Source organism: Pseudophryne corroboree, unplaced genomic scaffold (genome assembly GCF_028390025.1).
Source record: "Pseudophryne corroboree isolate aPseCor3 unplaced genomic scaffold, aPseCor3.hap2 scaffold_191, whole genome shotgun sequence".
Classification (NCBI taxonomy): domain Eukaryota; kingdom Metazoa; phylum Chordata; class Amphibia; order Anura; family Myobatrachidae; genus Pseudophryne; species Pseudophryne corroboree.
Genome location: NW_026968548.1, coordinates 349,591 through 368,747, shown reverse-complemented (window position 1 = coordinate 368,747; position 19,157 = coordinate 349,591). Strand labels below are relative to the sequence as shown.

The 19,157-nt window shown below is 45.8% G+C and overlaps 22 non-coding genes and 1 pseudogene across 22 annotated transcripts; 5 read left to right on the top strand and 18 right to left on the bottom strand.

Annotated features, from left to right (window-relative positions):
* Positions 1-180: 180 nt before the first annotated feature.
* Positions 181-322, bottom strand: LOC135004092 (U1 spliceosomal RNA; annotated as a pseudogene).
* A 152-nt stretch (positions 323-474) lies between these two features.
* On the bottom strand, positions 475-638 carry LOC135004094 (U1 spliceosomal RNA). The gene has a single exon (XR_010204958.1). It is a non-coding gene; the product is annotated as a U1 spliceosomal RNA (small nuclear RNA).
* Positions 639-1,309: 671 nt separating this feature from the next.
* Positions 1,310-1,472, bottom strand: LOC135004018 (U1 spliceosomal RNA). The gene has a single exon (XR_010204889.1). It is a non-coding gene; the product is annotated as a U1 spliceosomal RNA (small nuclear RNA).
* Positions 1,473-1,624: 152 nt separating this feature from the next.
* Positions 1,625-1,788, bottom strand: LOC135003928 (U1 spliceosomal RNA). The gene has a single exon (XR_010204806.1). It is a non-coding gene; the product is annotated as a U1 spliceosomal RNA (small nuclear RNA).
* A 615-nt stretch (positions 1,789-2,403) lies between these two features.
* LOC135004063 (U1 spliceosomal RNA) lies at positions 2,404-2,566 on the bottom strand. Its single transcript, XR_010204932.1, has one exon. It is a non-coding gene; the product is annotated as a U1 spliceosomal RNA (small nuclear RNA).
* Positions 2,567-2,719: 153 nt separating this feature from the next.
* Positions 2,720-2,883, bottom strand: LOC135004235 (U1 spliceosomal RNA). The gene has a single exon (XR_010205071.1). It is a non-coding gene; the product is annotated as a U1 spliceosomal RNA (small nuclear RNA).
* A 671-nt stretch (positions 2,884-3,554) lies between these two features.
* On the bottom strand, positions 3,555-3,717 carry LOC135004084 (U1 spliceosomal RNA). The gene has a single exon (XR_010204953.1). It is a non-coding gene; the product is annotated as a U1 spliceosomal RNA (small nuclear RNA).
* Positions 3,718-3,869: 152 nt separating this feature from the next.
* Positions 3,870-4,033, bottom strand: LOC135003885 (U1 spliceosomal RNA). Its single transcript, XR_010204765.1, has one exon. It is a non-coding gene; the product is annotated as a U1 spliceosomal RNA (small nuclear RNA).
* A 615-nt stretch (positions 4,034-4,648) lies between these two features.
* Positions 4,649-4,811, bottom strand: LOC135004062 (U1 spliceosomal RNA). The gene has a single exon (XR_010204931.1). It is a non-coding gene; the product is annotated as a U1 spliceosomal RNA (small nuclear RNA).
* A 152-nt stretch (positions 4,812-4,963) lies between these two features.
* On the bottom strand, positions 4,964-5,127 carry LOC135003941 (U1 spliceosomal RNA). The gene has a single exon (XR_010204820.1). It is a non-coding gene; the product is annotated as a U1 spliceosomal RNA (small nuclear RNA).
* Positions 5,128-5,799: 672 nt separating this feature from the next.
* Positions 5,800-5,962, bottom strand: LOC135004112 (U1 spliceosomal RNA). Its single transcript, XR_010204967.1, has one exon. It is a non-coding gene; the product is annotated as a U1 spliceosomal RNA (small nuclear RNA).
* A 152-nt stretch (positions 5,963-6,114) lies between these two features.
* Positions 6,115-6,278, bottom strand: LOC135004234 (U1 spliceosomal RNA). The gene has a single exon (XR_010205070.1). It is a non-coding gene; the product is annotated as a U1 spliceosomal RNA (small nuclear RNA).
* A 671-nt stretch (positions 6,279-6,949) lies between these two features.
* Positions 6,950-7,112, bottom strand: LOC135004131 (U1 spliceosomal RNA). Its single transcript, XR_010204985.1, has one exon. It is a non-coding gene; the product is annotated as a U1 spliceosomal RNA (small nuclear RNA).
* A 152-nt stretch (positions 7,113-7,264) lies between these two features.
* On the bottom strand, positions 7,265-7,428 carry LOC135004233 (U1 spliceosomal RNA). The gene has a single exon (XR_010205069.1). It is a non-coding gene; the product is annotated as a U1 spliceosomal RNA (small nuclear RNA).
* Positions 7,429-8,099: 671 nt separating this feature from the next.
* Positions 8,100-8,262, bottom strand: LOC135004082 (U1 spliceosomal RNA). Its single transcript, XR_010204951.1, has one exon. It is a non-coding gene; the product is annotated as a U1 spliceosomal RNA (small nuclear RNA).
* Positions 8,263-8,414: 152 nt separating this feature from the next.
* LOC135003858 (U1 spliceosomal RNA) lies at positions 8,415-8,578 on the bottom strand. The gene has a single exon (XR_010204739.1). It is a non-coding gene; the product is annotated as a U1 spliceosomal RNA (small nuclear RNA).
* Positions 8,579-9,249: 671 nt separating this feature from the next.
* On the bottom strand, positions 9,250-9,412 carry LOC135004125 (U1 spliceosomal RNA). The gene has a single exon (XR_010204979.1). It is a non-coding gene; the product is annotated as a U1 spliceosomal RNA (small nuclear RNA).
* A 144-nt stretch (positions 9,413-9,556) lies between these two features.
* LOC135004174 (U5 spliceosomal RNA) lies at positions 9,557-9,672 on the top strand. Its single transcript, XR_010205012.1, has one exon. It is a non-coding gene; the product is annotated as a U5 spliceosomal RNA (small nuclear RNA).
* A 270-nt stretch (positions 9,673-9,942) lies between these two features.
* LOC135004169 (U5 spliceosomal RNA) lies at positions 9,943-10,058 on the top strand. Its single transcript, XR_010205007.1, has one exon. It is a non-coding gene; the product is annotated as a U5 spliceosomal RNA (small nuclear RNA).
* Positions 10,059-10,344: 286 nt separating this feature from the next.
* On the top strand, positions 10,345-10,460 carry LOC135004184 (U5 spliceosomal RNA). Its single transcript, XR_010205022.1, has one exon. It is a non-coding gene; the product is annotated as a U5 spliceosomal RNA (small nuclear RNA).
* Positions 10,461-10,738: 278 nt separating this feature from the next.
* LOC135004203 (U5 spliceosomal RNA) lies at positions 10,739-10,854 on the top strand. The gene has a single exon (XR_010205041.1). It is a non-coding gene; the product is annotated as a U5 spliceosomal RNA (small nuclear RNA).
* Positions 10,855-11,129: 275 nt separating this feature from the next.
* Positions 11,130-11,245, top strand: LOC135004207 (U5 spliceosomal RNA). The gene has a single exon (XR_010205045.1). It is a non-coding gene; the product is annotated as a U5 spliceosomal RNA (small nuclear RNA).
* Positions 11,246-16,610: 5,365 nt separating this feature from the next.
* TRNAN-AUU (transfer RNA asparagine (anticodon AUU)) lies at positions 16,611-16,684 on the bottom strand. Its single transcript has one exon. It is a non-coding gene; the product is annotated as a tRNA-Asn (tRNA).
* Between the last annotated feature and the right edge of the window lie 2,473 nt (positions 16,685-19,157).

Below are 19,157 nucleotides of genomic sequence, written 5' to 3'. Positions count from 1 at the left end.
AGCACTACCTGTAGTTTGCATTGTGCGTTGGAAGGCACAAAGTAAGCAGACAGGAGGAGAAGTCAAGAGAGTCCACAAGGGTATAGAAGGGAGGGGCTCAAGAAAAAAGAAGTGGAAACAGACAGCAAACTAGGCTGGAGAGAGACCTGAGACAAAGAGATCTGAATTATATGAGAGCCGACCAGGGGAAACACAAATTATGCAGTCAAGTTTCCCACATTTGGGGAAATCGCAGGGGCAGCACACCCAGAGTGCAATGGGTGAGCCTTGCCCTGGGAGAAGCACCTACATGATCATAGTATCTCACCTGGCAGGTAAGTAGGAGTTGGGCTAGAGCTGGGGAGGGTCGCTGCTCGGGCACCCCCCTGTCAAGTGAAGGAGATCCAACTGAGGCAACACAAGGGAACTCTCGAAAGAAGAACAAGGCTAGAGGAAGATCTGAGACAAAGAAATCTGACTTTTACCAGAGCTGACCAGAGGAAAGCACAAACACAGTCCCCCACTACCACAAATAATGCAGTTGAGTTTCCCACATTTGGGGAAATCACAGGGGTCAGCATACCCAGAATGCAATGAATGAACCTAACCCTGGGAGAACAATCTTCATGACCATGGTATCTCCTATGCAAAATAAGTATGATTTGGGATAGGGCTGGGGAGGGCCGCTGCTCAGGCACATCTCTGTCAAGTAAAGGAGATTCAACTGAGGCAGCACAAGGGAACTCTCATCTGGGGACAACAACTGCAGGGAGAACACATATTTTCAGATGAACATGGGAGGGCAGAAGGCTGCCTAATACTGAAGCACCCCCAAACAACAAACCAAATGCAACAACTAGTAAAAGCATTCCTGGGAGAAGGTCTGCAGAAGACGGATTTGCATACGGTGATGTCATCCAAGCAGTGGGCCAAAGTTGGCTGGAACCCTCATCTGCATATGCAAAGAAAAAAGGGTTATGCAGGGCATGGCGGCCTTTTCCGGTGCTTGGATGACCCCTAGTTCGCATTAAACACCTCCATTCTCCTTCGGTGTGGGGCTCATGTTGGCTATGCCCCAGCCCCTGAAGTATTCAAGCTGATTTCTTGCAGCAGCTGGGCACTGTAACAGCTCCAGAGCTGCTCTGTAAGGCAAGTAAAAGGGTGTGGGCCCTGCAGCACTACCTGTAGTTCGCATTGTGCGTTGGAAGGCACAAAGTAAGCAGACAGGAGAAGTCAGGAGAGTGCACAAGGGCATAGACGGCAGGGGCTCAAGAAAAGAGAAGTGGAAACAGACAGCAAACTAGGCTGGAGAGAGACCTGAGACAAAGAGATCTGAATTATACAAGCGCCGACCAGGGGAAACACAAATTATGCAGTCAAGTTTCCCACATTTGGGGAAATCGCAGGAGCAGCACACCCAGAGTGCAATGGGTGAGCCTTGCCCTGGGAGAAGCACCTTCATGATCATAGTATCTCACCTGGCAGGTATGTAGGAGTTGGGCTAGAGCTGGGGAGGGTCGCTACTCGGGTACCCCCCTGTCAAGTGAAGGAGATCAAACTGAGGCAGCACAATGGAACTCTCGAAAGAAGAACAAGGCTAGAGGAAGATCTGAGACAAAGAAATCTGACTTTTACCAGAGCTGACCAGAGGAAAACACAAAAACAGTCCCCCACTACCACAAATAATGCAGTTGAGTTTCCCACATTTGGGGAAATCACAGGGGTCAGCATACCCAGAATGCAATGAATGAACCTCATCCTGGGAGAACAGTCTTTATGACCATGGTATCTCCTATGCAAAATAAGTATGATTTGGGATAGGGCTGGGGAGGGCCGCTGCTCAGGCACATCTCTGTCAAGTAAAGGAGATTCAACTGAGGCAGCACAAGGGAACTCTCATCTGGGGACAACAACTGCAGGGAGAACACATATTTTCAGATGAACATGGGAGGGCAGAAGGCTGCCTAATACTGAAGCACGCCCAAACAACAAACCAAATGCAACAACTAGTACAAGCATTCCTGGGGGAAGGTCTGCAGAAGACGGATTTGCATACGGTGATGTCATCCAAGCAGTGGGCCAAAGTTGGCTGGAACCCTCATCTGCATATGAAAAGAGAAAAGGGGTATGCAGGGCATGGCGGCCTTTTGCGGCGCTTGGATGACCCTTAGTTCGCATTAAACACCCCCACCCTCCTTCGGTGTGGGGCTCATGTTGGCCATGCCCCAGCCCCTGAAGCATTCAAGCTGATTTCTTTCAGCAGCTTGGCACTGTAACAGCTCCAGAGCTGCTCTGTAAGGCAAGTAAAAGGGTGTGGGCCCTGCAGCACTACCTGTAGTTTGCATTGTGCATTGGAAGGCACTTAAGAAAAGAGAAGTGGAAACAGACAGCAAACTAGGCTGGAGAGAGACCTGAGACAAAGAGATCTGAATTATACGAGAGCCGACCAGGGGAAACACAAATTATGCAGTCAAGTTTCCCACATTTGGGGAAATCGCAGGAGCAGCACACCCAGAGTGCAATGGGTGAGCCTTGCCCTGGGAGAAGCACCTACGTGATCATAGTATCTCACCTGGCAGGTAAGTAGGAGTTGGGCTAGAGCTGGGGAGGGTCGCTGCTCGGGTACCCCCCCTGTCAAGTGAAGGAGATCCAACTGAGGCAGCACAAGGGAATTCTCGAAAGAAGAACAAGGCTAGAGGAAGATCTGAAACAAAGAAATCTGACTTTTACCAGAGCTGACCAGAGGAAAGCACAAACACAGTCCCCCACTACCACAAATAATGCAGTTGAGTTTCCCACATTTGGGGAAATCACAGGGGTCAGCATACCCAGAATGCAATGAATGAACCTCACCCTGGGAGAACAATCTTCAAGACCATGGTCTCTCCTATGCAAAATAAGTATGATTTGGGATAGGGCTGGGGAGGGCCGCTGCTCAGGCACATCTCTGTCAAGTAAAGGAGATTCAACTGAGGCAGCACAAGGGAACTCTCATCTGGGGACAACAACTGCAGGGAGAACACATATTTTCAGATGAACATGGGAGGGCAGAAGGCTGCCTAATACTGAAGCACCCCCAAACAACAAACCAAATGCAACAACTAGTGCAAGCATTCCTGGGGGAAGGCCTGCAGCAGATGGATTTGCATATGGTGATGCCATCCAAGCAGTGGGTCAAAGTTGGCTTCAACCCTCGTCTGCATATGAAAAGAGAAAAGGGGCGTGCAGGGCATGGCGGCCTTTTGCGGCGCTTGGATGACCCCTAGTTCGCATTACACACCTCCACCCTCCTTCGGTGTGGGGCTCATGTTGGCTATGCCCCAGCCCCTGAAGCATTCAAGCTGATTTCTTGCAGCAGCTGGGCACTGTAACTGCTCCAGAGCTGCTCTGTAAGGCAAGTAAAAGGGTGTGGGCCCTGCAGCACTACCTGTAGTTTGCATTGTGCGTTGGAAGGCACGAAGTAAGCAGACGGGAGAAGTCAGGATAGTGCGCAAGAGCATAGAAGGGAGCGGCTCAAGAAAAGAGAAGTGGAAACAGACAGCAAACTAGGCTGGAGAGAGACCTGAGACAAAGAGATCTGAATTATACGAGAGATGACCAAGGGAAACACAAATTATGCAGTCAAGTTTCCCACATTTGGGGAAATCGCAGGGGCAGCACAACCAGAGTGCAATGGGTGAGCCTTGCCCTGGGAGAAGCACCTTCATGATCATAGTATCTCACCTGGCAGGTAAGTAGGAGTTGGGCTAGAGCTGGGGAGGGTCACTGCTCGGGCACCCCCCTCTCAAGTGAAAGAGATCCAACTGAGGCAGCACAAGGGAACTCTCGAAAGAAGAACAAGGCTAGAGGAAGATCTGATATAAAGAAATCTGATTTTTACCAGAGCTGACCAGAGGAAAGCACAAACACAGTCCCCCACTACCACAAATAATGCAGTCGAGTTTCCCACATTTGGGGAAATCACAGGGGTCAGCATACCCAAAATGCAATGAATGAACCTCACCCTCGGAGAACAATCTTCATGAAAATGGTATCTCCTATGCAAAATAAGTATGATTTGGGATAGGGCTGGGGAGGGCCGCTGCTCAGGCACATCTCTGTCAAGTAAAGGAGATTCAACTGAGGCAGCACAAGGGAACTCCCATCTGGGGACAACAACTGCAGGGAGAACACATATTTTCAGATGAACATGGGAGGGCAGAAGGCTGCCTAATACTGAAGCACCCCCAAACAACAAACCAAATGCAACAACTAGTACAAGCATTCCTGGGGGAAGTTCTGCAGAAGACGGATTTGCATACGGTGATGTCATCCAAGCAGTGGGCCAAAGTTGGCTGGAACCCTCATCTGCATATGAAAAGAGAAAAGGGGTATGCAGGGCATGGCGGCCTTTTGCGGCGCTTGGATGACCCTTAGTTCACATTAAACACCCCCACCCTCCTTCGGTGTGGGGCTCATGTTTGCTATGCCCCAGCCCCTGAAGCATTCAAGCTGATTTCTTGCAGCAGCTGGGCACTGTAACAGCTCCAGAGCTGCTCTGTACGGCAAGTAAAAGGGTGTGGGCCCTGCAGCACTACCTGTAGTTTGCATTGTGCATTGGAAGGCACTTAAGAAAAGAGAAGTGGAAACAGACAGCAAACTAGGCTGGAGAGAGACCTGAGACAAAGAGATCTGAATTATACGAGAGCCGACCAGGGGAAACACAAATTATGCAGTCAAGTTTCCCACATTTGGGGAAATCGCAGGAGCAGCACACCCAGAGTGCAATGGGTGAGCCTTGCCCTGGGAGAAGCACCTACGTGATCATAGTATCTCACCTGGCAGGTAAGTAGGAGTTGGGCTAGAGCTGGGGAGGGTCGCTGCTCAGGTACCCCCCTGTCAAGTGAAGGAGATCCAACTGAGGCAGCACAAGGGAATTCTCGAAAGAAGAACAAGGCTAGAGGAAGATCTGAGACAAAGAAATCTGACTTTTACCAGAGCTGACCAGAGGAAAACACAAACACAGTCCCCCACTACCACAAATAATGCTGTCGAGTTTCCCACATTTGGGGAAATCACAGGGGTCAGCATACCCAGAATGCAATGAATGAACCTCACACTGGGAGAATAATCTTCATGACCATGGTATCTCCTATGCAAAATAAGTATGATTTGGGATAGGGCTGGGGAGGGCCGCTGCTCAGGCACATCTCTTTCAAGTAAAGGAGATTCAACTGAGGCAGCATAAGGGAACTCTCATCTGGGGACAACAACTGCAGGGAGAACACATATTTTCAGATGAACATGGGAGGGCAGAAGGCTGCCTAATACTGAAGCACCCCCAAACAACAAACCAAATGCAACAACTAGTGCAAGCATTCCTGGGGGAATGCCTGCAGCAGATGGATTTGCATATGGTGATGTCATCCAAAGCAGTGGGTCAAAGTTGGCTTCAACCCTCGTCTGCATATGAAAAGAGAAAAGGGGCGTGCAGGGCATGGCGGCCTTTTGCGGCGCTTGGATGACCCCTAGTTCGCATTAAACACCTCCACCCTCCTTCGGTGTGGGGCTCATGTTGGCTATGCCCCAGCCCCTGAAGCATTCAAGCTGATTTCTTGCAGTAGATGGGCACTGTAACTGCTCCAGAGCTGCTCTGTACGGCAAGTAAAAGGGTGTGGGCCCTGCAGCACTACCTGTAGTTTGCATTGTGCATTGGAAGGCACAAAGTAAGCAGACGGGAGAAGTAAGGATAGTGCGCAAGGCCATAGAATGGAGCGGCTTAAGAAAAGAGAAGTGGAAACAGACAGCAAACTAGGCTGGAGAGAGACCTGAGACAAAGAGATCTGAATTATACGAGAGCCGACCAGGGGAAACACAAATTATGCAGTCAAGTTTCCCACATTTGGGGAAATCGCAGGGGCAGCACATCCAGAGTGCAATGGGTGAGCCTTGCCCTGGGAGAAGCACCTTCATGATTATAGTATCTCACCTGGCAGGTAAGTAGAAGTTGGGCTAGAGCTGGGGAGAGTCGCTGCACGGGCACCCCCCTGTCAAGTGAAGGAGATCCAACTGAGGCAGCACAAGGGAACTCTCGAAAGAAGAACAAGGCTAGAGGAAGATCTGAAACAAAGAAATCTGACTTTTACCAGAGCTGACCAGAGGAAAGCACAAACACAGTCCCCCACTACCACAAATAATGCAGTTGAGTTTCCCACATTTGGGGAAATCACAGGGGTCAGCATACCCAGAATGCAATGAATGAACCTCACCCTGGGAGAACAATCTTCAAGACCATGGTCTCTCCTATGCAAAATAAGTATGATTTGGGATAGGGCTGGGGAGGGCCGCTGCTCAGGCACATCTCTTTCAAGTAAAGGAGATTCAACTGAGGCAGCACAAGGGAACTCTCATCTGGGGACAACAACTGCAGGGAGAACACATATTTTCAGATGAACATGGGAGGGCAGAAGGCTGCCTAATACTGAAGCACCCCCAAACAACAAACCAAATGCAACAACCAGTGCAAGCATTCCTGGGGGAAGGCCTGCAGCAGATGGATTTGCATATGGTGATGCCATCCAAGCAGTGGGTCAAAGTTGGCTTCAACCCTCGTCTGCATATGAAAAGAGAAAAGGGGCGTGCAGGGCATGGCGGCCTTTTGCGGCACTTGGATGACCCCTAGTTCGCATTACACACCTCCACCCTCCTTCGGTGTGGGGCTCATGTTGGCTATGCCCCAGCCCCTGAAGCATTCAAGCTGATTTCTTGCAGCAGCTGGGCACTGTAACTGCTCCAGAGCTGCTCTGTAAGGCAAGTAAAAGGGTGTGGGCCCTGCAGCACTACCTGTAGTTTGCATTGTGCGTTGGAAGGCACGAAGTAAGCAGACGGGAGAAGTCAGGATAGTGCGCAAGGGCATAGAAGGGAGCGGCTCAAGAAAAGAGAAGTGGAAACAGACAGCAAACTAGGCTGGAGAGAGACCTGAGACAAAGAGATCTGAATTATACGAGAGATGACCAAGGGAAACACAAATTATGCAGTCAAGTTTCCCACATTTGGGGAAATCGCAGGGGCAGCACAACCAGAGTGCAATGGGTGAGCCTTGCCCTGGGAGAAGCACCTTCATGATTATAGTATCTCACCTGGCAGGTAAGTAGAAGTTGGGCTAGAGCTGGGGAGAGTCGCTGCACGGGCACCCCCCTGTCAAGTGAAGGAGATCCAACTGAGGCAGCACAAGGGAACTCTCGAAAGAAGAACAAGGCTAGAGGAAGATCTGAAACAAAGAAATCTGACTTTTACCAGAGCTGACCAGAGGAAAGCACAAACACAGTCCCCCACTACCACAAATAATGCAGTTGAGTTTCCCACATTTGGGGAAATCACAGGGGTCAGCATACCCAGAATGCAATGAATGAACCTCACCCTGGGAGAACAATCTTCAAGACCATGGTCTCTCCTATGCAAAATAAGTATGATTTGGGATAGGGCTGGGGAGGGCCGCTGCTCAGGCACATCTCTTTCAAGTAAAGGAGATTCAACTGAGGCAGCACAAGGGAACTCTCATCTGGGGACAACAACTGCAGGGAGAACACATATTTTCAGATGAACATGGGAGGGCAGAAGGCTGCCTAATACTGAAGCACCCCCAAACAACAAACCAAATGCAACAACCAGTGCAAGCATTCCTGGGGGAAGGCCTGCAGCAGATGGATTTGCATATGGTGATGCCATCCAAGCAGTGGGTCAAAGTTGGCTTCAACCCTCGTCTGCATATGAAAAGAGAAAAGGGGCGTGCAGGGCATGGCGGCCTTTTGCGGCGCTTGGATGACCCCTAGTTCGCATTACACACCTCCACCCTCCTTCGGTGTGGGGCTCATGTTGGCTATGCCCCAGCCCCTGAAGCATTCAAGCTGATTTCTTGCAGCAGCTGGGCACTGTAACTGCTCCAGAGCTGCTCTGTAAGGCAAGTAAAAGGGTGTGGGCCCTGCAGCACTACCTGTAGTTTGCATTGTGCGTTGGAAGGCACGAAGTAAGCAGACGGGAGAAGTCAGGATAGTGCGCAAGGGCATAGAAGGGAGCGGCTCAAGAAAAGAGAAGTGGAAACAGACAGCAAACTAGGCTGGAGAGAGACCTGAGACAAAGAGATCTGAATTATACGAGAGATGACCAAGGGAAACACAAATTATGCAGTCAAGTTTCCCACATTTGGGGAAATCGCAGGGGCAGCACAACCAGAGTGCAATGGGTGAGCCTTGCCCTGGGAGAAGCACCTTCATGATCATAGTATCTCACCTGGCAGGTAAGTAGGAGTTGGGCTAGAGCTGGGGAGGGTCGCTGCTCGGGCACCCCCCTCTCAAGTGAAAGAGATCCAACTGAGGCAGCACAAGGGAACTCTCGAAAGAAGAACAAGGCTAGAGGAAGATCTGATATAAAGAAATCTGATTTTTACCAGAGCTGACCAGAGGAAAGCACAAACACAGTCCCCCACTACCACAAATAATGCAGTCGAGTTTCCCACATTTGGGGAAATCACAGGGGTCAGCATACCCAGAATGCAATGAATGAACCTCACCCTGGGAGAACAATCTTCATGACCATGGTATCGCCTATGCAAAATAAGTATGATTTGGGATAGGGCTGGGGAGGGCCGCTGCTCAGGCACATCTCTGTCAAGTAAAGGAGATTCAACTGAGGCAGCACAAGGGAACTCTCATCTGGGGACAACAACTGCAGGGAGAACACATATTTTCAGATGAACATGGGAGGGCAGAAGGCTGCCTAATACTGAAGCACCCCCAAACAACAAACCAAATGCAACAACTAGTGCAAGCATTCCTGGGGGAAGGCCTGCAGCAGATGGATTTGCATATGGTGATGTCATCCAAACAGTGGGTCAAAGTTGGCTTCAACCCTCGTCTGCATATGAAAAGAGACAAGGGGCGTGCAGGGCATGGCGGCCTTTTGCGGCGCTTGGATGACCCCTAGTTCGCATTACACACCTCCACCCTCCTTCGGTGTGGGGCTCATGTTGGCTATGCCCCAGCCCCTGAAGCATTCAAGCTGATTTCTTGCAGCAGCTGGGCACTGTAACTGCTCCAGAGACGCTCTGTAAGGCAAGTAAAAGGGTGTGGGCCCTGCAGCACTACCTGTAGTTTGCATTGTGCGTTGGAAGGCACGAAGTAAGCAGACGGTAGAAGTCAGGATAGTGCGCAAGGGCATAGAAGGGAGCGGCTCAAGAAAAGAGAAGTGGAAACAGACAGCAAACTAGGCTGGAGAGAGACCTGAGACAAAGAGATCTGAATTATACGAGAGCCGACCAGGGGAAACACAAATTATGCAGTCAAGTTTCCCACATTTGGGGAAAACGCAGAAGCAGCACACCCAGAGTGCAATGGGTGAGCCTTGCCCTGGGAGAAGCACCTTCATGATCATAGTATCTCACCTGGCAGGTAAGTAGGAGTTGGGCTAGAGCTGGGGAGGGTCGCTGCTCGAGCATCCCCCTGTCAAGTAAAGGAGATTCAACTGAGGCAGCACAAGGGAACTCTCATCTGGGGACAACAACTGCAGGGAGAACACATATTTTCAGATAAAAATCTTGGTCATGCTCTGGTTTCTCTTCAGAACGAACAAATCTTTCGCCTTTTACTAAAGATTTCCGTGGAGAGGAGCAAAACCGAGTTTTATCTCAATTTTTGCATGCCCCATCTTTTTGGGGTTTCTTTTATCGGTTTAAAGATAGAATGAGTGTGCTTTAATGTAAGCTCATTTGCATAGAAATGACAGTAAATGTTTGTTTCTTTTCAAACAGAACTTTCTTGACCATGCTACTTGCTTGAAAGATCTGGGAGCACATGGAATACAGTACAAACCATGCTTATAGCAAGGAGAAGACAGGTGAGAAATCTGCTTTCTTTCAAATTGGGCGCTCACTTTGATCTGAATGAGGACTGCTGGCACGGCACTCAGGCGACAGGTGGAATCTTGTTCATGCTCTGGTTTCTCTTCAGAACGAACAAATCTTTCGCCTTTTACTAAAGATTTCCGTGGAGAGGAGCAAAACTGAGTTTTATCTCAATTTTTGCATGCCCCATATTATTGGGGTTTCTTTTATCGGATTAAAGACAGAACGAGTGTGCTTTCTTGTTAGCTTTAATGTAAGTTTATTTGCATAACAATGACAATAAATGTCTGTTTCTTTTCAAGCAGAACTTTCTTGACCATACTAATTGCTTGAAAGATCTGGGAGCACATGGAAAAGAGTACAAACCATGCTTATAGCAAGGGGAAGCCTGGTGAGAAATCTGCTTTCTTTCTTTCAAATTGGGTGCTCACTTTGAGCTGAATGAGGACTGCTGGCATGGCACTCAGGCGACAGGTGGAATCTTGGTTATGCTCTGGTTTCTCTTCAGAACGAACAAATCTTTCGCCTTTTACTAAAGATTTCCGTGGAGAGGAGCAAAACTGAGTTTTATCTCAATTTTTGCATGCCCCGTCTTATTGGGGTTTCTTTTATCAGTTTAAAGATAGAACGAGTGTGCTTTAATGTAAGCACATTTGCATAGAAATGACAGTAAATGTTTGTTTCTTTTCAAACAGAACTTTCTTGACTATACTAATTGCTTGAAAGATGTGGGAGCACATGGAAAAGAGTACAAACCATGTTTATAGCAAGGGGAAGCCTGGTGAGAAATCTGCTTTCTTTCTTTCTTTCAAATTGGGTGCTCACTTTGAGCTGAATGAGGACTGCTGGCATGGCACTCAGGCGACAGGTAGAATCTTGGTCATGCTGTGGTTTCTCTTCAGAACGAACAAATCTTTCGCCTTTTACTAAAGATTTCCGTGAAGAGGAGCAAAACTGAGTTTTATCTCAATTTTTGCATGCCCTATCTTATTGGGGTTTTATTTTATCGGTTTAAAGATAGAACGAGTGTGCTTTAATGTAAGCTCATTTGCATAGAAATGACAGTCAATGTTTGTTTCTTTTCAAACAGAACTTTCTTGACCACACTAATTGTTTGAAAGATCTGGGAGCACATGGAAAAGAGTACAAACCATGTTTATAGCAAGGGGAAGCCTGGTGAGAAATCTGCTTTCTTTCATTCAAATTGGGTGCTCACTTTGAGCTGAATGAGAACTGCTGGCATGGCACTCAGGCGACAGGTGGAATCTTGGTCATGCTCTGGTTTCTCTTCAGAACTAACAAATATTTCGCCTTTTATTAAAGATTTCCGTGGAGAGGAGCAAAACTGAGTTTTATCTCAATTTTTGCATGCCCCATATTATTGGGGTTTCTTTTATCAGTTTAAAGACAGAACGAGTGTGCTTTCTTGTTAGCTTTAATGTAAGTTTATTTGCATAACAATGACAGTAAATGTTTGTTTCTTTTCAAACAGAACTTTCTTGACCATGCTACTTGCTTGAAAGATCTGGGAGCACATGGAAAACAGTACAAACCATGCAGTATCACAAGAGCCTTTATTTGATCTTTCATGAAGATAGAGCAGAATTGAGGACACGTCAACAATTTCTGCCAAAGGTGGTTCATCTTTCCACATGGTGCCTTTGGCCACTGACACCTTCGTTGAGTCAAAGTCTCTGGCTGTGGTCAGAACTTTGAAAATTTATGTCACCAGAACGGTTCAGATTAGGAAAACAGAGGCTCTGTTTGTCCTGTATGCTCCCAACAGGATTGGGTGTCCTGCTTCCATGCAGACCATTATGCGCTGAATCTGTGGTAAGATTCAGCATGCTCATTCCACGGCAGGATTGCCGTTACTGAATTAGGTGAAGACCCATTCTACTAGAAAGGTGGGTTCATCCTGGGCAGCTGGTCGGGGAGTCTCAGCATTGCAACTTTGCCGAGCAGCTATTTAGTAAACACTTTTGCTAAGTTTTACAAGTTTGATACCTTGGCTGATGATAACCTCAAGTTGGGTCATTCGGTGCTGCAGAGTCGTACGCACTCTCCCACCCGTTCAAGAGCTTTGGTATAACCCCATGGTTCTTAATGTGACCCCAGCATCCTCTAGGTCGTATGAGAAAATAGAATTTTAATACCTACCGGTAAATCCTTTTCTCTTAGTACGTAGAGGATGCTGGGCACCCGTCCCAGTCCATACTGTGTCTGCAGTTATTACTTGTGGTTATACACATGTTGTGTTACGGTTCTGGTCAGCTTTTTGCTGCAATTGTTCATGCCGTTGGCTTGTGTTCTGTTGAATGCCACGTTCTGCGGCATGCTTAAGGTGTGAGCTGGTAAGATGCTCACCTTAGTTTAACAATAAATCCTTTCCTCGAAATGTCCGTCTCCCTGGGCACAGTTCCTATAACTGGAGTCTGGAGGAGGGGCATAGAGGGAGGAGCCAGTTCACACCCTTTGAAAGTCTTAAAGTGCCCATGTCTCTTGCGGAACCCGTCTATACCCCATGGTTCTTAATGTGACCCCAGCATCCTTTACGGACTAAGAGAAAAGGATGCCCTTGTGTACTATCCTGACTTCTCCTCCCGTCTGCTTACTTTGTGCCTTCCAACGCACAATGCGAACTACAGGTGGTGCTGCAGGGCCCACACCCTTTTACTTGCCTTACAGAGCAGCTCTGGAGCTGTTACAGTGCCCAGCTGCTGCAAGAAATCAGCATGAATGCTTCAGGGGATGGGGCATGGCCAACATGAGCCCCACACCAAAGGAGGGTGGGGGTGTTTAATGCAAACTAGGGGTCATCCAAGCACTGCAAAAGGCCGCCATGCCCTGCATGCCCCTTTTCTCTTTTTATATGCAGATGAGGGTTCCAGCCAACTTTGGCCCACTGCTTGGATGACATCACCGTATGCAAATCCGTCTGCTGCAGACCTTCCCCCAGGAATGCTTGTACTAGTTGTTGGATATGGTTTGATATTTGATGGTGCTTCAGTATTAGGCAGCCTTCCGCCCTCCCATGTTCATCTGAAAAGATGTGGTCTCCCTGCAGTTGTTGTCCCCAGACGAGAGTTCCCTTGTGCTTCCTCAGTTGAATCTCCTTAACTTGACGGGGGAGGGGCTGCCCGAGCTGCCACCCTCCCCAGCCCTATCCCAACTCATACTTATTTTACATATTAGATCTCTTGATCATGAAGATTGTTCTCACAGGGTGAGGTTCATCCATTATATTTTAAAATAGGAAGGTACAAATTACATATTTGAATTGCATCTATGTGCTGGATTCAAATGCCCCCCCCCCCCCTTCCTTTCTCAATTGTGCCCGTCAGCAGCTATTCTAAGGTTGCTGCCAATGGGTGTGACACATTAATTTCTTCTGTGGGGTACACTGGACTCCACAAGGATTCACATTGGGGTGTAGAGTAGGATCTTGATCTGAGGCACCAACCGGCTCAAAGCTTTTGACTGTTCCCAAGATGCTCAGCGCATCCTCCTCTATAACCCCGCTTCCATGAACAGGGAGCTCAGTTTGTAGTTGGTGCCTTCAGTAGCAGGCCACTTAACAGGGGCCTGCCTCAGGCAGCCTATTCTTAGCTATTAATTTTGACAAGAAAAGAAGAACTTGTTTTATGAGAATCTACAAGGGCTGCAGCAGGCTAGGTCTAATAGACATCTTTACTGCAGCTTCATCACTCCCAGCGGCGCTGTATACTCCCGTGCCCTGGTTGCTGGGTCACTGCAGCGGAGGCTCCGGTTTCTTCCTAAGGTCAGTCACACACACACACCGCCCTTCCGGATCACGAGGCCGCTGATTAAGGGGAGCGTGGCCGTAGGGGGTGGGCCGTGTGCGCACTGGGGTGGACACTGATTACTGGGCAGCCGCTCCACTAGCCACCAGGTACAGTTAAGGAGCACAGGTCTGGGGGTTTTTCTCCTATATTAACCCAATTTTGTACTGCCCGCAGCGCATTGTGATAGGTAATAGGGCCTGATTCAGGTTGGATTGCAATCACAATAAGCGATCCAACTGCAAAAATTGCTAAGAGCATACGCATGTGCCTGCATGCGATCGCCTCTGCCTGTCAATCGGGGCAGGGGGGGAGAGTGGGGTCAGCAACACTCCATTTCCAAGTCAGGGATGGAGCAGTGCGGGGGCAAGGCTTCAAAATGGGGTCTGCAATGGAGGAGACACAGGGGGCGTGGTCACAGCGGCTGTATGACATCACATTCAGCCGCTGTGATCACAAAAATGGTGGCGGCTTCCTGCGCGCACATACAGTCTGCACCAGCAGGAGGCTACACCATTGTTTATGATCACGCTGAACTGCAGTGCGACTGCAATTACAGCATGGTCAAGAAGGGAGGTGTCATACTGGGTGGCCATGCCCTGTCACTGTGCAGGAGCCAGCACCGCTTACACACTAGTCCCCGGGTGCAGCACCCAACCCCCGGGACACCCGGAGCAACAAAATGTAGATTCAGGCCACCAGGCCACGCCCCTACCTATGAAACCATGCCTCCTTTTTACCATTGTGCTGCTTATCTGCGCGCACTGCATTACAATCTCCCTCGCCACCTCTCTGGGTGTCACCAGTGATAGTGACACCTCTGCCATGCTTGTAGCAGCTGGTCCTAAGATCTACGCCTCAAGCCCTGAGTGTTTGCCCTTGTGACTTGTTGATCATCATAGCGAAGCAGATGCTTACAGAAAACTGCAGGGGCTTAGATTGAAAATAAAAAAAATTGATGGGTATAAGGTAGAGAGGAGCGGGTTCGGTTCTCCGAGAACCGAATTCCCCACGAACTCCACGTGGTTTACACTGGTCTGAGGCAGGCTCGGTTGTTCCCGCCTGACTCGGAAAACCTGAACAAGGGAAAATGTCATCATCCCGCTGTCGGATTCTCGCGAGATTCGGATATTATATATAGAGCTGCGCGTTGCCGCCATTTTTACTCGTGCATTGAAGAGAGAGCGGAGAGGACGTGGCTATGTTCTCTCAGTGGAAATCTCAATATCAGTGCTCAGTATCAGTGGTTACTTATTGCTGCTCAGTAATACTAGTAGTGTGTCTCTCCTGCTCAGTGTCAGTTCTCAGTAGTATCCTCATCAGTGCTCAGTATCACTGCTCATTGTCTTGTGCTGCATTGTGGTGCTCAGCATACTACAGTACATTACTAATAGTCCAGTGCTGCATCTTGCTGCTCAGTGTCAGTTCTAGTATCCTCATCAGTGCTCACTATCACTGCTCATTGCATTGTGGTGTTCTGTATACTACAGTAATATAGTAACATATAGTAACATAGTTTTTGAGGTTGAATAGAGGCAAATTGCCCATCGTGTTCAACCTGTTTTAAGTTGTGATGATTCTACATACTTGCTGAATAATGTTTTATGACTAGTTAGCTACTATAACTCATGTTACCCCCGGATTAACCATGTTGATATTTTAAGTATTATAACCTTGGATAGCTTTTTCATTCAGAAATGTATCCATTCCTTTTTTAAATCCAATTACAGAGTCCGCCATTACCACCTTCCCTGGCAGGGAATTCCACATCCTGATTGCCCTAACAGTGAAGAAACCTTTCCTCCATTGCGTTCTGAACTTTCCTCCAGTCGCAGCGAGTGACCACGTGTTCTTTTAATAAATAATTCCTCTGATAACTCTTTGTTATGTATCTTTACATATTTGAAGATATTAATAATATCTCCTCTTAGGCACCTCTTTTCTAGTGTATACATATTCAGCCTAGTAAGTCTTTCCTTATAGTCCAGTACTTTTAGGCCTTTAATCAATTTAGTCTTCAGGATCTCTCGGACTTCCATGAGCAGCAGAGTAGTGCAATGGAAGGATGCTGGGCGCATAACCCAGAGGTCGATTAATCGAAACTATCCTCTGCTATGTGCATTTTTTTTTATAATTAAAGTAATCAAAAACTGGGATTGATATTTTGGCTCTTTTATTTTTACTTAAAGTACAATAACTTTTATCATTTTAATTTGTTTTAATAGTATATTGACAGCATTGTTTTCTTTAAAAAATCCACTTAATTTTCTTTACCCTATTACTGAAATGGTAATTGACAAAAACAAACTACATTGTCACCAGAAGAGCAATGCAAAATGTACAAGTGATATATTAAAATCATCTTCCATCTTGAATTTCAATGATGCATTGGGACAACAATTTTGTGAGAAACATCTTCACCCATAAAGAAAGATTTTCTTAATTCCTTATCTGTGTGCTGATTAGATATTACCTTGTTTTCACATTAAACAGACTTCCACATGAGAAAGCAGCAAGGATGCAGTAACGTTTATGTTTCCTGGTGTCAACCTGTATTATTTCAGTAGACATTGAAATGAGGATGCATCTTGCTGCCTTTCCAATGTAGCAAGTTTAATTCAGTAATAGGTGAAAAAACATTCCTACAAAGGTGTTAATCAGAGACTTGGCTTTGTGGACACTTTTCAGAGAGCAAATTTGTTAGCATAAAAATAAAGTCAGAAAATGAAGAGCTGTTTAATCACTCAATTGGACTTTTCTGCCAGCATAATTTTTTTTTCTCTGCAACCCACTGCTAAATTGTGCTTCCTAGCTGTTTTTTATAAAATCACTTAATCAAATCTAACTCTGATTACATCAGAGAAGGCCAGGTACCCTACACCATAAGAGGGGGTTTGAAATTTTGACTTGTCTACTTAAAGATCACCAAAATCTGATCACAAGGTCAATTACATCCCTGGGTGGGATTGAACCACCAACCTTTTGGTTAATAGCCAAACATGCTAACCGATTGCACCACAGAGACACCTCGTAAAAGTCCATTCTGACAAAGGCTAATAAGCATTCATCTAGAACGTTTCCTAGAAAAACTTTAAAAAGTCAATAATCTGGAGAGTTTTTGTAAGAAACACATTGCTACTTTCCCATGATGAGTGAGTGCTTCAGGATCTCTTGCACTTACATGTGCAGCAGAGTACTGCACTGGAAGCATGCTGGGCCCATAACCCAGAGGTAGGCAGATTGAAACTATCCTTTGCTATATGCATTTTTTTTTTGTTCATTAAAGTAATCCAAAACTGGGATTGATATTTTAGCTTTTATTTTTACTTAAAGTACAATAACTTTTACCATTTTAATTTGTTTTAATAGTATATTGACAGTATTGTTTTCTTTCAAAAATCCAATTAATTTTCTTTACCCGATTATTAAAATGGTAATTGACAAAAACAAACTACATTGTCACCAGAAGAGCAATACAAAATGTACAAGTGATATATTAAAATCATCTTTCCAGCTTGAATTTCAATGATGCATTGGGGCAACGATTTTGTGAGAAACATCTTCACCCTTAAATAAAGATTTTCTTAATTCCTTACCTGTGTGCTAATTAGATATCACCTTGTTTTCACATTAAACAGACTTCCACATGAGAAAGCAGCAAGGATGCAGTGGCGTTAATGTTTCCTGGTGTCAACCTGTATTATTTCAGTAGATATTGAAATGAGGATGCATCTTGCTGCCTTTCCAATGAAGCAAGTTTAATTTAGTAATAGGTGAAAAACCATCACTACAAATATGTTAATCAGATACTTGGCTTTGTGGACACTTTTCAGAGAACAAATTAGTTAGCATAAAAATAAAGCCAGAAAATGAAGAGCTGTTTAATCACTCAATTGGATTTTTCTGCCAGCATATTTCTTTTTCTCTGCAACCCACTGCTAAATTGTGCTTCCTAGCTGTTTTTATAAAATCACTGAATCAAATCTAACTCTGATTACATCAGAGAAGGCCAGGTACCCTACACCATAACAGGGGGTTTGAAATTTTGACTTGTCTACTTAAATATCACCAAAATCTGATAACAAGGTCAATTAAGTCCCTGGGTGGGATTGAACCACCAACCTTTTGGTTAATAGCCTTACACACTAACTGATTGCGCCACAGCGACACTTTGCAAAACTATATACTGACAAAGGCTAATAAGCATTCATCTAGAACGATTCCTAGAAACATTTTAAAAAGTCAATAATGTGGAGAGTTTTTGTAAGATGTTTCTTCCATCAACCAATGAAGAAACACATTGGTACTTTCCCATGATGAGTGAGTGCTTCAGGATCTCTTGCACTTACATGTGCAGCAGAGTACTGTAATGGAAGCATGCTGGGTCCATAACCCAGAGGTAGGCAGATTGAAACTATCCTCTGCTATATGCATTTTTTTTGTTAATTAAAGTAATCCAAAACTGGGATTGATATTTTTGCTCTTTTATTTTTACTTAAAGTACAATAACTTTTACCATTTTAATTTGTTTTAATAGTAAATTGACAGTATTGTTTTCTTTCAAAAATCCACTTAATTTTCTTTACCCTATTATTAAAATGGTAATTGACAAAAACAAACTACATTGTCACCAGAAGAGCAGTATAAAATGTACAAGTGATATATTAAAATCATCATTCCAGCTTGAATTTCAATGATGCTTTGGTGCAACAATTTTGTGAGAAACATCTTCACCCATAAAGAAAGATTTTCTTAATTCCTTACCTGTGTGCTGATTAGATATCACCTTGTTTTCACATTAAACAGACTTCCCCATGAGGAAGCAGCAAGGATGCAGTGACGTTTATGTTTCCTGGTGTCAACCTGTATTATTTCAGTAGACATTGAAATGAGGATGCATCTTGCTGCCTTTCCAATGAAGCAAGTTTAATTCAGTAATAGGTGAAAAACCATTCCTACAAAGGTGTTAATCAGAGACTTTACTTTGTGGACACTTTTCAGAGAGCAAATTTGTTAGCATAAACATAAAATCAGAAAATGAAGAGCTGTTTAATCACTCAATTGGACTTTTCTGCCAGCATAGTTTTTTTTCTCTGCAACCCACTGCTAAATTGTGCTTCCTAGCTGTTTTTTATAAAATCACTTAATCAAATCTAACTCTGATTACATCAGAGAAGGCCAGGTACCCTACACCATAAGAGGGAGTTTAACATTTTGACTTGTCTACTTAAAGATTACCAAAATCTAATCACAAGGTCAATTACATCCATGGGTGGGATTGAACCACCAACCTTTTGGTTAATAGCCAAACATGCTAACCGATTGCACCACAGAGACACCTCGTAAAAGTATATACTGACAAAGGCTAATAAGCATTCATCTAGAACGTTTCCTAGAAAAACTTTAAAAAGTCAATAATCTGGAGAGTTTTTGTAAGAAACACATTGGTACTTTCCCATGATGAGTGAGTGCTTCAGGATCTCTTGCACTTACATGAG